Source organism: Cydia strobilella, chromosome 3, assembly GCF_947568885.1.
Source record: "Cydia strobilella chromosome 3, ilCydStro3.1, whole genome shotgun sequence".
In the NCBI taxonomy this organism is placed as follows: Eukaryota; Metazoa; Arthropoda; class Insecta; order Lepidoptera; family Tortricidae; genus Cydia; species Cydia strobilella.
In genome coordinates this window covers 21,715,846-21,734,624 of record NC_086043.1, presented here as the reverse complement: position 1 = coordinate 21,734,624, position 18,779 = coordinate 21,715,846, and the positions used below count along the sequence as shown (strand labels likewise).

At 35.4% G+C, this 18,779-nt stretch overlaps 2 protein-coding genes across 2 annotated transcripts in view; both read left to right on the top strand.

Moving 5' to 3' along the window:
* LOC134756102 (phospholipid scramblase 3-like) overlaps positions 1-18,779 on the top strand; it is a 455,878-nt gene that overhangs the window by 354,847 nt on the left and 82,252 nt on the right. The window lies entirely within an intron of this gene.
* The window catches only part of LOC134756097 (serine/threonine-protein kinase hippo), a 47,929-nt gene that overhangs the window by 1,452 nt on the left and 27,698 nt on the right, over positions 1-18,779 (top strand). The window lies entirely within an intron of this gene.

Sequence of the window (18,779 nt, the reverse complement as noted above, 5' to 3'; positions counted from 1 at the left end):
CGCTTGAACGGTGACAGACGGTTTGGTGCAACCGACCCCCCGTCTTTATAAAATTGACTATAGTGTTAAGCATAGTCTGTTTGCAACACACCTGATATTTTAGTGACATGTGAAACCGGTCTATCAAATGACATGTGATTCAACAATGTAACTTAATAAGTGCAATTATGGTAGTATTCAAATTTAAACACTTTTTGGGCTCCGTGTGTGTTTTATTTGTGGGAGGGTTTTGGTCGCAAACGTGGACTTATACTAACAAAATCAAACAAAAAATAAATACTACACAACGAGCTATGGAAAGAAGCATACTGAGAATTAACAAAATGCATAAAATTAGAAACGAAACTATAAGAAGCAAAACAAACGTAAAGGATGCGCTCACACAAGCTCTAAAGCTCAAGTGGCAATGGGCAGGACACATCTCAAGGTGTACAGATAACAGATGGACAACATTAACAACAAAATGGAAAGGACCATTACCAGCGAAGAGGAAAACTGGAAGACCTGTCAAACGGTGGACCGATGACATAGTAGAGGTTGCCGGGAAAGACTGGATGTACAATGCCAAACATAGATATTTATGGAAGAAATGGGAGGAGGCCTTTACCCAAATGGGATCCATACCCCAAGAAAGAAGAAAAAATAACAGAAACAACAACAGCATAAAAACATATTTTAACCAAATTTAAAAAAAAAAAAAAAAAAAAAACTAAATAACGGAAAAGAGTATGGAAACAAAGAGGCTATAATAATAATAATAAAAGTGCAATTAGCACTGACATATTCATTTCTGATCTTTGGTTGGTTGATTCTATATTATTGTGTTACACCATGTTGTGAAAGCCACTGAGCCAATTATAATGATCATCAGATTATTTTTTATTTCCATAAATTTAAGATAAAATAAGATAAAGATAAAAGACATTTATTCGTGACGATCACAACACAAGTACGAACATGTACAGACAACAACAGCAAGAAAAGAAGAGATCATCAAGTGTGCATCACGAAATGGACCCAACTCAGCATAATGCTAGCTATAAAGCCAGCGCTGGTCTTCCGTAGGGCCCATTCGGTGATGCCACGACAGATAACACACAAAGATACATATTAAAACATTACAAAGCTACACACATAGAATACCTAATTATATACAAACATATTAACCAAACCAAAAAAATATACATGAAGAGCACAAACAAAAATAAAAAAACAAGTATACAAGAAAAAAAAGAAAAACATTCAAGAAACAAACAAACAAATCCATTTGGATTTTAAATACAAAACATTCTATTTACTGGTTGTAGGTATAAACTTTAACTTACACTTTCTGTTTGTTGTGACTTTTAGAGATAAGTTTGTCTACTGCAAACACTAAAATTCTACTATTCTACTGAAATTGCCTATCCGCACTTGTTATTATGACATTAGTGCTAAACTTGATAAAGCGGGTACACACACAGAACGAGCCGCTTCGCGAGGAAATTGCCGCGCGGAGCAGCTTGGCCTGTGTAGACGCGCCTCGGGCGAGGCACGTCTCTACCGACCCAGCTGCCTCGCGCGGCAATTTCCTCCTGAGGCGGCTCGCTCTGTGTGGACTGTAGACCTGTACCAATAACTTCTGAGGTTATAAGAATATTAATGTTGCTTATTTTTTATATATAGTTTCCAGACCATATACTAAACCTAAAAATAATATTTTGTGTCATCCTAGGTATTTGCTTAGGTAGAAATTTAGGTATTTCTTTTTTCAATCAGCATTCTGTAAAAAAAATATTAGAGACGAAATTCTTTGTTTCCCTGTAAAGGCAAAGTGGCTTCCGACGTACACACGCATTTTGTGTCATTTTCATCCACGGCTATAATGGCATTTAATAAATACCTAATATTGATCCTAAAACGCCTAAAAAAATATTAGAGTCGGTAAGTGAAGTGTTGTACTTTACAGAACATTGTTATATGTTATTCAAACAAATCTGTGTCAAATTCATCCACCGCTTTTATTTAAAAAAAATTTTTTTCTAATTAACACCCTGTATCTGCCACAAAAAAAAATTCATATTATTAAGTTTACGTCTACAATGTTATAATACCACATTGAGACATCATTCATAATTTGGGTCATTTTGATCCACGGTTTTTTTACTATCTAGCAAAATAAAACTCAATTGAGCAAGAAGGGCGTGCGCGGGGAAGGGTACCTACGCGGGTGGGGTGCTTATTATACTTGCCGCAATATCAGCTGGCGACTGAGATCTTAATACTATCTATCTCCTTTACCCTTGTTAAGACCAACCAAGAGATGGCATTATGAGCTGTCTCGCCACTTAGTTTTGCGATACAGTGTATTTATTTCATTCGGAGGCATAATTACATTGTCTTATCAATCTTACCGTAGTAGGTATATAAATATAATTAAAAATAAACTGTAGGCTGCACTCCTCATACTGACCAACATTTGTGACGTTCCTAATCAAAAGGTACCACTTTCTCTGACAGGTTATTTGTATAAAGATATAATCAAATTTCGTCTTTATGGTAAACGACAAAGTGGTACCTACCTTTTGATTGAGAATGTCACATCAGCTACTTAAAAATTACTTTTGTTTCGATTTTTAGTAGACTTTTTAAGTTTATTTTAAGACGCAATTTATTGTGATTTTTGTTATGTTTAAGCGTGGCAAGCAACATTAATTACATTGATGATGATGTTCATTAAATACAATATTTTTTCATACTATACTGAACTGTCACCCTATACGCGAGAATGAACAGCGCCCTCTTGACAATGATCATATATTACTGGTCAGGCTTTAATATGTGTCATAATTTAGTAAAGTCCCCTTTGTGGATTCTAAGTTTCCGAGTTACAGCAGTTTAGTGAAAGCGTTTTTATTTTACATATAAATTAAGGGTTGAATAAAGAGGAAAGAAAATTTGATTATTTTTGCGCTACGACGCACGGTTTAGGAGATACAGCCCTATAAAGTTTTTTTTATTGTTTTTTTCTTTTTTACATTGTGTTTTTTGTATATTACTTTGGGGTTTCATAAAGGGGAACGAAAATTTAATTATTTTTGCGCTACGACGCATGGTTTAGGAGATCAAGCCCTATAAAAAAAACTCTTTTTTTGCGTTACTTTTGTATAAATTAATGGTTACATAAAGGGGACCGAAAAGTTGATTATTTTTGCGCTACGACGCACGGTTTAGGAGATACAGCCCGATATAGATTTTTTTCTTTTTCTTTTTTACGTTTTTAAATCTTATTTAAGGGCTTCTTAAGGAGAACGAAAATTTGATTATTTTTCGCTACCATGCACGGTTTAGGAGATACATCCCTAAAGTTTTTTTTGTTGTTTTTTTTTCTTTTTTTTGTCCTTGCGTTTTTTGTTATTACTTTGGGGTTTCATAATAGGGAACGAAAATTTTATTATTTTTGCGCTACGACGCACGGTTTAGGAGATACAGCCCTAAAATGATTTTTTTCTCTTTTTCTTTTTTGCGTTTTTAAATCTTAATTAGGGGCTTCTTAAAGGGGAACGGATATTGATTATTTTTGCGCTACGATGCACGGTTTAGGAGATACAGCCCTATAAAGTTTTTTTGTTATTATTTTTTTCTTTCTTTTTCTTGTGTTTTTGTATATTATTTTGGGGCTTCATAAAGGGGAACGAAAATTTTATTATTTTTGCGCTACGACGCATGGTTTAGGAGATACAGCCCTATAAAGATTTTTTTTTTAATTTTGCGTTTTTTTAAATATAAATTATGGGTTGCATAAAGGGGAACGAAAATTTTATTGTTTTTGCGGTACCACGCACGGTTTAGAAGATTGTTTCCCTGTAAAGGCAAAGTGGCTTCCGACGTACACACGCATTTTGTGTCATTTTCATCCACGGCTATAATGGCATTTAATAAATACCTAATATTGATCCTAAAACGCCTAAAAAAATATTAGAGTCGGTAAGTGAAGTGTTGTACTTTACAGAACATTGTTATATGTTATTCAAACAAATCTGTGTCAAATTCATCCACCGCTTTTATTTAAAAAAAATTTTTTTCTAATTAACACCCTGTATCTGCCACAAAAAAAAATTCATATTATTAAGTTTACGTCTACAATGTTATAATACCACATTGAGACATCATTCATAATTTGGGTCATTTTGATCCACGGTTTTTTTACTATCTAGCAAAATAAAACTCAATTGAGCAAGAAGGGCGTGCGCGGGGAAGGGTACCTACGCGGGTGGGGTGCTTATTATACTTGCCGCAATATCAGCTGGCGACTGAGATCTTAATACTATCTATCTCCTTTACCCTTGTTAAGACCAACCAAGAGATGGCATTATGAGCTGTCTCGCCACTTAGTTTTGCGATACAGTGTATTTATTTCATTCGGAGGCATAATTACATTGTCTTATCAATCTTACCGTAGTAGGTATATAAATATAATTAAAAATAAACTGTAGGCTGCACTCCTCATACTGACCAACATTTGTGACGTTCCTAATCAAAAGGTACCACTTTCTCTGACAGGTTATTTGTATAAAGATATAATCAAATTTCGTCTTTATGGTAAACGACAAAGTGGTACCTACCTTTTGATTGAGAATGTCACATCAGCTACTTAAAAATTACTTTTGTTTCGATTTTTAGTAGACTTTTTAAGTTTATTTTAAGACGCAATTTATTGTGATTTTTGTTATGTTTAAGCGTGGCAAGCAACATTAATTACATTGATGATGATGTTCATTAAATACAATATTTTTTCATACTATACTGAACTGTAGTAGTAGTAGTAGTAGTAAATCACTTTATTGTACAAAACAAAAATTGATAACATGAAATTCATATAAATTTAGGTACAAAGGCGAGCTTATCCCTATAAGGGATTTCTTCCAGCTAACCTTAGAGTAAATGAGTGGAAAATTCGAACTGTCACCCTATACGCGAGAATGAACAGCGCCCTCTTGACAATGATCATATATTACTGGTCAGGCTTTAATATGTGTCATAATTTAGTAAAGTCCCCTTTGTGGATTCTAAGTTTCCGAGTTACAGCAGTTTAGTGAAAGCGTTTTTATTTTACATATAAATTAAGGGTTGAATAAAGAGGAAAGAAAATTTGATTATTTTTGCGCTACGACGCACGGTTTAGGAGATACAGCCCTATAAAGTTTTTTTTATTGTTTTTTTTCTTTTTTACATTGTGTTTTTTGTATATTACTTTGGGGTTTCATAAAGGGGAACGAAAATTTAATTATTTTTGCGCTACGACGCATGGTTTAGGAGATCAAGCCCTATAAAAAAAACTCTTTTTTTGCGTTACTTTTGTATAAATTAATGGTTACATAAAGGGGACCGAAAAGTTGATTATTTTTGCGCTACGACGCACGGTTTAGGAGATACAGCCCGATATAGATTTTTTTCTTTTTCTTTTTTACGTTTTTAAATCTTATTTAAGGGCTTCTTAAGGAGAACGAAAATTTGATTATTTTTCGCTACCATGCACGGTTTAGGAGATACATCCCTAAAGTTTTTTTTGTTGTTTTTTTTTCTTTTTTTTGTCCTTGCGTTTTTTGTTATTACATTGGGGTTTCATAATAGGGAACGAAAATTTTATTATTTTTGCGCTACGACGCACGGTTTAGGAGATACAGCCCTAAAATGATTTTTTTCTCTTTTTCTTTTTTGCGTTTTTAAATCTTAATTAGGGGCTTCTTAAAGGGGAACGGATATTGATTATTTTTGCGCTACGATGCACGGTTTAGGAGATACAGCCCTATAAAGTTTTTTTGTTATTATTTTTTTCTTTCTTTTTCTTGTGTTTTTGTATATTATTTTGGGGCTTCATAAAGGGGAACGAAAATTTTATTATTTTTGCGCTACGACGCATGGTTTAGGAGATACAGCCCTATAAAGATTTTTTTTTTTAATTTTGCGTTTTTTTAAATATAAATTATGGGTTGCATAAAGGGGAACGAAAATTTTATTGTTTTTGCGGTACCACGCACGGTTTAGAAGATACAGCTCTATAAAGTTTTTTTCCCTGGTTTTTTTTTGTTTTTTTTTAATTATTAATTACGGGTTTCTTAAAGGGGTTTTTTTTAATTATTTTTGCGCTACGACGCATGGTTTAAGAGATACAGCCCTATAATGATTTTTTTTTAAATTTTGCGTTTTTTTTTAAATATAAATTATGGGTTGCATAAAGGGGAACGAAAAATTTATTATTTTTGCGCTACGACGCATGGTTTAGGAAATACAGCCCTATACAGATGTTTTTTTTTTTTTTTTTCTTTTTTACATTGTGTTTTTTGTATATTACTTTGGGGTTTCATAAAGGGGAACGAAAATTTTATTATTTTTGCGCTACGACGCATGGTTTAGGAGATACACGCTATAGATTTTTTTTTTAAATTTTGCGTTTTTTTTAATATAAATTATGGGTTGCATAAAGGGGAACGAACATTTTATTGTTTTTGCGGTACCACGCACGGTTTAGGAGATACAGCTCTATAAAGTTTTTTCCTGTTTTTTTTTTGTTTTTTTTTAAGTATTAATTACGGGTTTCTTAAAGGGGTTTTTTTAATTATTTTTGCGCTACGACGCATGGTTTAAGAAATACAGCCCTATAATGTTTTTTTTTTTTAATTTTGCGTTTTTTTTTAAATATAAATTATGGGTTGCATAAAGGGGAACGAAAATTTTATTATTTTTGCGCTACGACGCATGGTTTAGGAGATACAGTCCTATAAAGATTTTTTTTTAAATTTTGCGTTTTTTTTAAATATAAATTATGGGTTGCATAAAGGGGAACGAAAATTTTATTGTTTTTGCGGTACCACGCACGGTTTAGGAGACACAGCTCTATAAAGTTTTTTTTCCTGTTTTTTTTGTTTTTTTTTTTAAGTATTAATTACGGGTTTCTTAAAGGGGTTTTTTTTAATTATTTTTGCGCTACGACGCATGGTTTAAGAGATACAGCCCTATAATGATTTTTTTTTTAAATTTTGCGTTTTTTTTAAAATATAAATTATGGGTTGCATAAAGGGGAACGAAAATTTTATTATTTTTGCGCCACCACGCACGGTTTAGGAGATATTATATATATATATATATATATATAGCTATAATAGCTCTATAAAGTTTTTTTTCCTGGTTTTTTTTTAAGTTTTAATTAAGGGTTTCTTAAAGGGGAACGAAAATTTGATTATTTTTGTGCTACGATGCACGGTTTAGGAGATGCAGCCCTATAAAGATTTTTTTTGTTGTTTTTTTTTTCATTGTGTTTTTTGTATATTATTTTGGGGTTCCGTAAAGGGGAACGAAAATTTTGTTATTTTTGCGCTACCACGCACGGTTTAGGAGATATAGCTATATAAAGATTTTTCCTGTTTTTTTTTGTTTTTTTTTTTTTTTTAAGTATTAATTAAGGGTTTCTTAAAGGGGAACGAAAAATTGATTATTTTTGCGCTACGCTGCACGATTTAGGAGATGCAGCCCTATAAAGATTTTTTTTCATTTTTTTTTTTTCATTGTGTTTTTTTGTATATTAGTTTGGGGTTCCACAAAGGGGAACGAAAATTTGATTATTTTTGCGCTACGACGGTTTAGGAGATACAGCCCTATAAAGTTTTTTTTGTTTTTTTTTATTGTTTTTTTTGTAATATAAATTATGGGTTGCATAAAGGGGAACGAAACTTTTATTATTTTTGCGCCACCACGCACGGTTTAGGAGGTATTATATCTATATATATAGCTATAATAGCTCTATAAAGTTTTTTTCCTGGTTTTTTTTTTAAGTTTTAATTAAGGGTTTCTTAAGGGGAACGAAAATTTGATTATTTTTGTGCTACGATGCACGGTTTAGGAGATGCAGCCCTATAAAGATTTTTTTGTTGTTTTTTTTTCATCGTGTTTTTTGTATATTACTTTGGGGTTCCGTATAGGGGAACGAAAATTTTGTTATTTTTGCGCTACCACGCACGGTTTAGGAGATATAGCTCTATAAAGATTTTTTCCTGTTTTTTTTTTGGTTTTTTTTTAAGTATTAATTAAGGGTTTCTTAAAGGGGACCGAAAAATTGATTATTTTTGCACTACGATGCACGATTTAGGAGATGCAGCCCTATAAAGATTTTTTTTTGTCTTTTTTTTTCATTGAGTTTTTTGTATATTAGTTTGGGGTTCCATAAAGTTGAACGAAAATTTGATTATTTTTGCGCTACGACGGTTTAGGAGATACAGCCCTATAAAGTTTTTTTTTTTAGTTTTTTTTATTGCGTTTTTTTTTAAATATAAATTAATGGTTACATAAACGGGACCGAAACGTTTATTTTTGCGCTACGCCGCACGGTTTAGGAGATACAGCCCTATAAAGATTTTGTTTCTTTTTTTTCATTGTATTTTTCATGTATTACTTTTGGGTTACATAAAGGGGAACGAAAATTTTATTATTTTTGCGCTACGACGCATGGTTTAGGAGATACAGTCCTATATATTTTTTTACAATGCATGTGCTCGAAAAGTGCGTTTCCTACGGAGCCATATCGTGCGGAAAGTACTGCTTTTCCGCACTAGTGCTTTTTGTTTTCAATTTTTTTTTACAGTACATATGGTGCTACTTTCTCGCACTAGTGCGGAAAAGAGCACTTACCGTGCATATGTCGAAAGTTTAAAGGGCCATATGTACTGTAAAACGTACGATACACGTGCGAATAGGTAATTCGCAACTCGTGTCGATTTAAAACACTCCTTTTAATAATTAAACTTATTTGCCATGATATGTTTTTTTATTTACTCGCACAATGCATAGTAAAACATTGTATGATACACGTGCGTAAAGATGATTTCCGCACTTGTTGCATAAATAGCAATTATTTTATCAAAGAATGAAAGAAAGTCACGGTATTAATAACCAAATTTTACTTTAGTGGTACCTTTTCCCTATCACTGTCACAAATGTATGTGGCGTTCACGTAAACGCGATATTTTTAAGATTTCCCTGCGCAATGTTGCCAGCTCGCTCGCAAATCAAACATGTACTTACAGTTCTTTTGCATAATGGTGACATTGTACAATATCTATAAGTTTTAAATAGGTAAAAGATAATTCGACGCATTCTTTGCTTGCTTGTTGCTTGTTGTTGTGTTGTTTGCGTAACTTCTTTGAATAAGTTGCGTTAATTTGGCGCACAGGCGAAGTAAACTTGCGTTGCGTACGGCAAGGTCACGCCGCGGCCCCACCCTGCACGGCCTCCGTTGCCCATTCAGACCGCCCGCTAGCTTCGTTTGAACGCAAATAATATTTTTGTAATATTTGTTTATGCAGTGGATGCAAGTGACACAAATTCATACATCTTATTTATCCCGCATTTCAAATTAATAAGATGTAAACTCTAATATCTTTAATATTCTTTTGTAACGGTGACAGCCTGTTACAACAAAATCATCAAATATCTTATGAAGCTATGCCTTAATAAGACACAAAATAATTTAATGGACCTATTTAAACGATTAAATTCGACCTAAGTAATTTTTTTTAACTCTAATTTTTTTTTGTGTCATTTAGAATATTATGACATAGTATCAGATTGCAGTGGACGTAATTGACACAAACTATGTTTTCACACTAAAAACACTATCCTAAATGCAACACAGTTACATGTTTTCTCTCGAATATTTTTTTCTCCAAAATAATTCAAAATAAAAAATAATTACCACAAAATAACAAATTACTAGAAAAGCAAATTATATATATGACACAAAACAAAATGTAAGATTTACATCTTAACAAAGTATTCATAAGCGAAAACAGAATTGACTTTAATATTTTTATAACCTAGGGGTCAAAATATAGCCAGCGGTACAGGTCTACTGTGGAGTTGTGGAGTATAGGTTTTCGCGGGCTTGGTTTCCGCAACTTGACGTCATATATTGCGCCTATTTTGCGTGAAAAACCCCCCTAATAAGAGGCAAATTAATGACTTTCAAAATTCAATGTATATGTTAGTTAGTCTATGAGTATTGAGCTTCCTATTCAAACTTTTTAAACACTGCCTATGCTTGATTTTTTTTCATAAAAGACAGAGAGCGAAGCTTCACAAAAACCTTGTAAAACATTGATCACTAAAACAAGGAATAATTAATACTATTGATTGATTAGTATATCTCATGTTACAATGAACCGTGCCATATTTGTTTTGAATGTCCCCCATTATTTAACAAGACAATAGTCGTGACGTAATACTTGAATTCCGAGGGTATGATTTAATTTAAATGACGACCACAGATTAAAACAGATTGATTTTTCACTCTTAACTCCTTTACGTGAATTTTTCTCAGCCTTTTTGTTTTTGGAATGGGCTGTTACCAAGATGCTTAGATATTTTTGAGAACCTTGGCCGTTCCGAGATATCTGATGGCTACTCAACTAAGTATATTAATATAATCCAATACAAAATTACTCCCCCCCCCCTCGACAGAGTCTTGTGGCGCAAAATAATTAGGAGAGCCGACCCCACCTAAAGTGGGATGGAGCAGGGAAGAAGAAGAGACAAAATTACTTTTTGCCAGATAACTGGAAAAGAAACGCCACTGCAACTTGACTTACATGCTTTCTTCACAAAAATGTGACTCCGAATCGAACGAATGATCAAATAATAACACCTCTCTCGAGTGTTTCATTTTCGTATTGACCTAGGAATGTACGCATTCTGGACAAATAGTAATCAGGCAGATGAAAATTCCTAGTCAATCCTCTACGTTGTTAATAATCTATGCAAGTACTATAGCCCACCTACATAACTCGAAGCTAAATATTTTAGTACCCCTGTCTGACTAACATATTAAAGCTAAATGTTTCGAAGGTCTCATGCAGCTAACTGCGACAAGGTACCAAAACGTCGTTGAAAAGTCCGATAATGTCAGCTGGGCATATCTCACGGACGGACATCCGTTTGATAAGGACTAGTCATTTCAATTTTGCGTATTGTTGAGCAGTTATTTTGGCAAAACAAATGGTGTAGGAATGTTGACTTTATTTTAAATAAATTATTTTCAGTGCTAATTTTACAATTTTTACTATCGTGGTAAATGAGTTAAACCATGTATTCGAATGTTATTCGAGTCCGAAAAATATTTTTTACCTAATATCATCAAATGGTATGCAAAATCCAGGACATAAAAATCCAGGCCCCAATTTACCTTGCGGGTTCCTCTGAACCTATTTCGTCAAGTACCTCCGGAATTGAAAAGCTCGGGAGAACTTTCATTAGTTTCGGAGACATGTCAGACATGTGACCTTTAACCCCATTCGGCTGCACAAACAGTAGTGGGGTCAGGTTGAGAGGTCACGGTGTTTTTAAATGAGGAAACTTAACGTGCTACATGGTGAAGCCGCCAAACTTATCGTTGGGATGTATTTACAATATTTACATCTTCGTTTAGTCCTAATGATACTTTCAATTTCTATTTATATTTACTATATTTAGGGCGTCCGCTAGCTGGTGCGATTGAACGTCGCCGGTGAGCGGGTTAATGAAAAATAGTATGAGCAACTAAGAGCCGAGTAAGAGCGGTTTTGCACTACGTCCGATCCGATTCCTAGAAAATATGGTCCGAGTGGGTCCGAAGAAGCCGTAGAACTATTTCTATGGTAATTTACGCAATAGATCCGTCTGATTTCTTTCCGAAATCGGATGACGTAGTGCGTAAATTACCATAGAAATAGTTCTACGGCTACTTCGGACCATATTTTCACAGGTTCGGATCGGATTCGGATTGGGCGTAGTGCGAAACCGCTGTAACTGGCGCGGACGCGTACGACGGATTTGACCTACAATAGTACCTGCGTCACCTCACCTGCGTCACCTGCGTGCGTGCGCCCGCTCCGTGCACCCGCGCCAGTTAGCGGACGCCCATAGATTGTATTTTTATCTAGTTCAAAATACGGGCCACAAAATGCGAATGAAATGAGGGTTTTAAGGAAATAATTTTAAAATTTAGTCTGCTTTTAGTGTGGGAAACTAGGAGACACTTGCGTGTGTTGTCTTGGTTTGTCGATGAAAATGCTTTAAGCTAAATACAAAGCGTTTTTTTAGGGTTTAGCTATGAGTACTCTACGAGGTGAATAATGTGTAAACCATGTCCATCGTGTTTGAAAAATGTTATAAAGTTAGAATTGGAAATAACATCCTGTTACCGCGTTATAAATGATAAAAAAGCGATTTACTTGTACCGCTCTGCATATTGACATTTGCGGAACATTCGTCCCACCGTACCAGTTTCCAACGTCATACATACTTTCTCCGGTCTGATTATCACTGGGTATTTCTGCAAAGTTTCAAATATTTGTTCCCAGCTCCTTAACTAAATGTTTTTTTTAAGATAAACGTTTTCCAATTCTGTCTTTGGGTGTCAATATTTCTTAACAACCCTGTTTTATCCACCTGTACCCGTGCCACGAGACACTGACAGTGTCAACACTAGGTGGCAATATTTCTTATCAACCCCGTTTTATCCACCTGTACCCGTGCCACGAGACACTGACAGTGTCAACACTAGGTGGCAATATTTCTTATCAACCCCGTTTTATCCACCTGTACCCGTGCCACGAGACACTGACAGTGTCAACACTGGGTGGCAATATTTCTTATCAACCCTGTTTTATACACCTGTACCCGTGCCACGAGACACTGACAGTGTCAACACTGGCATACACGCTAATCACACGTAATCACAGAATAGGTAATAGTATAACATTTAAAACTTTTGCGGTTTAAACACATATTAAATCACATGCGCATCACATCATGTGCGCGGATGTTGTGAGTGTTGTGTGTCGGACTATTGACAATAATTAACTTTTATGTGTAGTGGGTGGTTTGAAAATGTGATGTCTACCTCGAACTTTAAATGCACTTTTCGTGGGGTAGTCACACAAATCTCTGTCTTGACATTTTGCTGGGACGTCAGTTAGCCGCGACCACGACCAGTGAAACCTGTGTCGAAACGTCGGTAAATAAAGGTAACAAAATAAATTCGCGATAGACCCGTTTCTAAATGTGATTTAATAGGTAATAGTACTACCGTACAGAAAGGAAACTTCTTACAAAACCGAAGTTTCACAGCGATTCAGGGACGAATCATGCTGTCCCTTTCTTATGTATGGTACTATCCCTTTCGGCTATTAAGTAGCACGTTCGGTTTTACTTACAATAGACAATGAGTTAGCCGTAAGGGCCAGCTTGAAAACTAACGACTATATCTATTGACCGTGTTGATGACGTCATAAACGCTAACACGACAGTTACCTAAGTAGTCACTACCAAAGATAGATATAACTCCGTAATAGATGGATACAGTCTAAGGAAAAAACGTGCCTAGAAAATCACGAAAATTTGATTCTCGATCAGATGTCGCCACTACCTTTGGCCTACTCTCGTCGTAGGGCGTTGAGGGTTTGTTTGTTATTTCACAATTTTAACGCATATCAGTGAAAGAACATGGGTCAAAATCATATAAAAATAATTAATGCAAATAAAAAAAATCATTTATCCATATTTAAATACATTTTATCGTATTTTTAAAATCTTCATTTTTAGTTTTAAAGTGTGTCGATAGATGGCAGTGAATTTACTGTGGTTACAAAAATTACTATGACAGTACCGCTCTATCCTATTATATCTTCTTTGTCACTACATAATTACTATCACTACGATGGTCAAAATCTCTGCAGACTTCTCTTGGTCTAACTCTATCATATGTTTCAACGCGCCATTGTTTCTAAAGGTTGCGAAGGGAAATTTTATAATAATAAATGACCCGTCCAACCGATTGCGAGTACGTAGAAACACCAGTAAATACCAGGTTTTATACCTGGGCCTTATGACTCAGTCGGTCAGTGAACCCGCACGCTGGTCGAACAGCTGCGGATGCGGAACCAACATCCCATGTTTCTGAAAACTATAAATGCCTGTAACAGTTCAACACAATAATTATTGTTTTTTTTTTTCCTTTTTTTTTAATACTACGTCGGTGGCAAACAAGCATACGGCCCGCCTGATGTTAAGCAGTCTTCGTAACCCATATACACCTGGAACTCCAGAGGAGTTACATGCGCGTTGCCGACCCTAACACTCCGCACCCTCGTTGAGCTCTGGCAACCTTACTCACCGGCAGGAACACAACACTATGAGTAGGGTCTAGTGTTATTTGGCTGCGGTTTTCTTTCTTTCTCCAGTTGGTTTAGTTGGTATTAAAGGATAATCCAGTGACTTGTTAATCGTTAGGCCTCTATAGACGTTGAAACAAATGACATGCGATTTTAGATAAATGCTAAGTAGGAGAATCAGCAGGACCAAATGTCGCAATGAACTGCGAATCGCATGCGATTATCGGTGACGTTTAGAGAGGCCATTACTCCCAAATGCTTATGAATACATAGAGTAGGTATGCTGCCAGTGCCTCCATTGATCTCAGTTGTGTTTAAAATTTGCAGCATTCCAGTACCTAAGTAGTATCACAATTCGCTGGCCAAATTTCTTCAGATGTCTATTGTTTTCGTTCAACTATAGTTATAAGACTTATACCGTGACCGTGATTACTTTTTGTAAGTCTAGTGACTAGTGAAACTAACCGTGAATCATTCAAAACTGTTAATAGTTAGTATAGGGCCATCAAATCGGCACGGAGCATGGTACCGCCCAATCTTCAAGAGGTTTTTTTGAAGCATTACACAAATGTCACTTACTTACGAGCAGTTTACAAATGTCCCTTTAGATTTTTCTCGACATGTAAAGGAGCCAGATTTTAATTCGGCACTGTAATTTTAAGCCATGAATTGAGGCACTTTCTATGAAAAGGGACCTTGTTGTCGATGGCGCTTACACCGCACAGCGTCGCGCGGCATTGTATTTATATCAGAGCATCGTTAATAATAGCGTAAGCGCCATCGACAATAAGGTCCCTTTTTATAGAAAATACCACAATTATTAGCAGACCAGTGTTAATAGCGTTTAGAAGCGACACTGAGGGATTGCCTCATTTACTTTACTCGCATCGGATTTCAAATGATTCCATATCCTTTCACCATAAAGGCCACTGGGCCAGTGAAAAGGACAGTCGCCATCAGATATATCGGAGCGGCCGAAGTGCTCAAAAATATCTGAAAACGCACTAACGCCTTGACAATAGAGGCGTCTAATATTTGTGAGCACCTTGGCCGCTTCGATATATCTGATGATTGGACAAAGCCACAAAAGATGACTGCAAAATTTGATCGCTTCCGATCTAAATCTTTGAAAGCATATCGCCGCTATACTTACTCAACCTCGTATCTGCAACACTCATTTGATGATAAAAACACCCGTATTCCGAATGAAAGAAAAGCGTCATTTCCATCAAATGATGGCTGCAGATATGAGGTTGATTAAGTATAGCGACGATATAGTTAAGGTCGTTAGTCATGGCACAGTTCTTGGTAACCGTTCGGTTCCGAATATGGTGCGGCAAGCGGACCATTACCCTCCTAAGGCCCAAGGTCCTACCTAGAGTACTTCTTCAGTTCGATGAAATCTAAATCATATTCAATTGGAACAGAGTAGCTTTTGCTTTGTTTGTTTTCAAACAACGCAAAATCAACTCTATTTCCTACACTTTAGGTTTCAAATTTCAGTGGCAAATTTTGGATTTTTCATTTGTATGGCTGGGCCTTAGGAGGTTACGGCACCGGTAAGCCTTAGGGCTTCAAATCCTTTTATGACTTTACTCGGCGAATACCTTTTAGTTTGGGGTATTTAGTTTAAATTTGGGGTTAAACCTTTGGGTGAAAGATCAGGGTAAAAAGATTTTCTAAAGTTTTTTTCTACCTATTATTTAAGGCCGTTCCATCGGTTTGCCGCTATCACTGTCACATTTCGCAAGAAAGAACGGGAAAGACCATGCGGCCAACGCCAAGTGTCAATTTTGTTCGAATTTTGTCGATTTATTTTTGTTTTAAAAACGTTGCCTTACAGTAACGAAATTTGAAAGCTCTAATTACTATTTAAGTTAAGATTGTTTTTTCTTTTTTTTTTGTTTGTCACATAATAAATAACCGAGTAAAGTTTGATTAAAAATCCGAGTTAGAGGTTACTTTGGGAATTAATTGTATCGAGCGAAGTGTCATAATTCCTGTATCGGAAGCCTTGTTGTGTGTGTTCACGAAAAGTCTTCTAGAAATCGATTTTCGCTCATGTCGTCTCGGATATGGGTATATTTGGTATAAGTGCGTTCAGTAAAAATATATGAGATGACAAGCGCGAAAGTGGTGGGCGTAGTTGCTGTGACGTCATAAAGTCGGCAGTACAGTCGCCATCAGATATATCGGAGCGGCTAAGGCGCTCACAAATATCTGAACACGCCTCTATTGTCAGGGCGTTAGAGTGCGTGTATCAGATATTGTGAACACCTCGGCTGCTCCGATATATCTGATGGCGACTGTACAAACTTTTATTTTAATTTTCTTTTAAACATACCATCTGGGGTACTAAATGAAAGGGCTTTGTGAGTAGATCACAAATAAAAGAAAAAAAAACGTTTATTCAAAGATCTTACTTACAACTAAATACATATTTTCTTCTGCCAAACCACACAGTGGTTTGTTGGCAGACGAGGCTCCTTTGCGTTTGTGTTAGCGGTTGATATGTAACTTAACTTTATCTTAAACCTAAACTTACCTACTTAACCCTTTACTGCATGCGCAGCCTTATATGATTGTTATGTTTTTAGCTATTAAAGTTTACTTGTAACCAAATACTTATTTTATTTTTGACATGAAGTAAGGGGTTAACTTTCTAATCTGAGCGTACAGTTTACAAATGTAATGTATTATAAGGGTTATGTATTGTAATGTATTTGACCCTTTATTTTATTTAATAAAATATATAACATGTTACTGTAACATTATCACTAATTGGTCTAACAAATTACTAGAAAACGTTTTCAAAAATTTCATAAGCCAGTGGACACCCTGGCAGTGCCCTGGCATTAAGCTCCCTGTTAACTGACAATTCGTAAGTTTATTGCAAAATCTAGTTTTTCTTGCTTTTAGTACCACAAAACCATGACTCAACGAATGACTCAAGCTCAGTGTAAATCATTGCGCGCACTTATCGAGGACTTAAAAGGGCCCGCGATTTTATGAACCCTTTAAGTATACATAATTTAGAAATCGTTTGCGTTATTGGTTTGAGGAATGAACAATGAGAATAGGTTTAAAGTTGGAATAACATTGGGGTTGGGGCGGTGTTGTTAGATGGCCCAAAGAACATAAATAAACAATAATAAGCCACTTTCAGAGCATTAGTAATGAGAATAATTTTCATATATTAATAACTTAAACTTTATAAGTATGCTTGGATGTGACTCATCAAAAGTCACAAGACAGCTTATTTACAATAATCAATTTCAATGAAAACGAATGTATAAAAATTTCCCCACAAAGTGCCTCGTTACAAGTCATCAAAACGAACAAGACCGAAAAAGATCATTCTCGTCTTGAACACTCGGCGGGTCACAGACCGACCCAGATACAGCCCGTGCCGATAGATGCGTAGCTTTGTGCCAATTTGATGATTAGCACGTAGTAATGTTTGGACATTAGTGTTAGTACATAGTTATATTTATTGTGTATGTAACTAGGATATAGTGGAAAGCTTTTTAGGTATATCCGAGAGCAGCAATGAAACACCGCGTTAGCTCAATCGTGTGTATTTCGGAACTAACAAGCTGACATCCAATATGTTTAACCACCCTCTAGTCGACGCATGTAAACATATCTACCACATATTACATATATAACAATATTAAAGAAGCTAAGTCAAAAAAGTACCAAAAACCAAATACATCAGTTTGCGACAAAATAACTGGCAAAGTCAAATAGGATCCCAGCAAATTATATAAAGGCGATATTTTAATTGTACCTGGCTTGTGTGATGTAATTTTACCTGGCGTGTGTGGGAGCGTAATATGAGTACTTAAAACTTAGTAACATATATAGATAGAATTCCAAGATATAAGTACATTTGTCAAAGAATTGTTTGAACGATATACGTCGTTTAGTGTAAATCGTAGGCAGAGCGAAGTTCATGGTCCTAGTCACTAAAATATCGCGCAAATATTTTGCATGATTACACGTATACTAAATATACGAGAACGAAGTCTTGTTATTCTCCTGTGACTAAGATCACATGGCTGAGTGGTTTTATTAGATCCTCCATCCATCTGGAAGTATATCTGGGCAATTTTGGACATAAGCATATATCCAATAGGATCTTCCAGAATTTAATAAGTGTAATCAGGTGATCAGATAAAAATCAGAGTACTATAAGGTTTACCATTTAACTGAGGTAATTGGTAAGTAAAAATGTAATATATGAACTAGTTTTGGTCCCAACATGCCGTCATCTTCTGCTAAAAAAACACCGCGGAACTCAATTGCCAAACGTCCAAGACCAAGATAAGTGGTAGACCTATTAGTATATTTTTTTTTGGGGGTGCAATATGTGCTTCATTTTATATGTGTGACTTTCTCCTTGTTGGCTTCTTTTTTTTGTCTGTATGTTTCCTTTTCCATATATGTAATCTGTTGTGGCGTTAAATAAATGTATTTCCTTTCTTTCTTTTCTTTCTATTACAAAGTTGACTTCTCTGGTATTTGGGACGTCTGAAAGGTAATGCCATAAAATTCACACGGCTTAAATTTGGCAGTAAAACTTACAACGACGCCTGT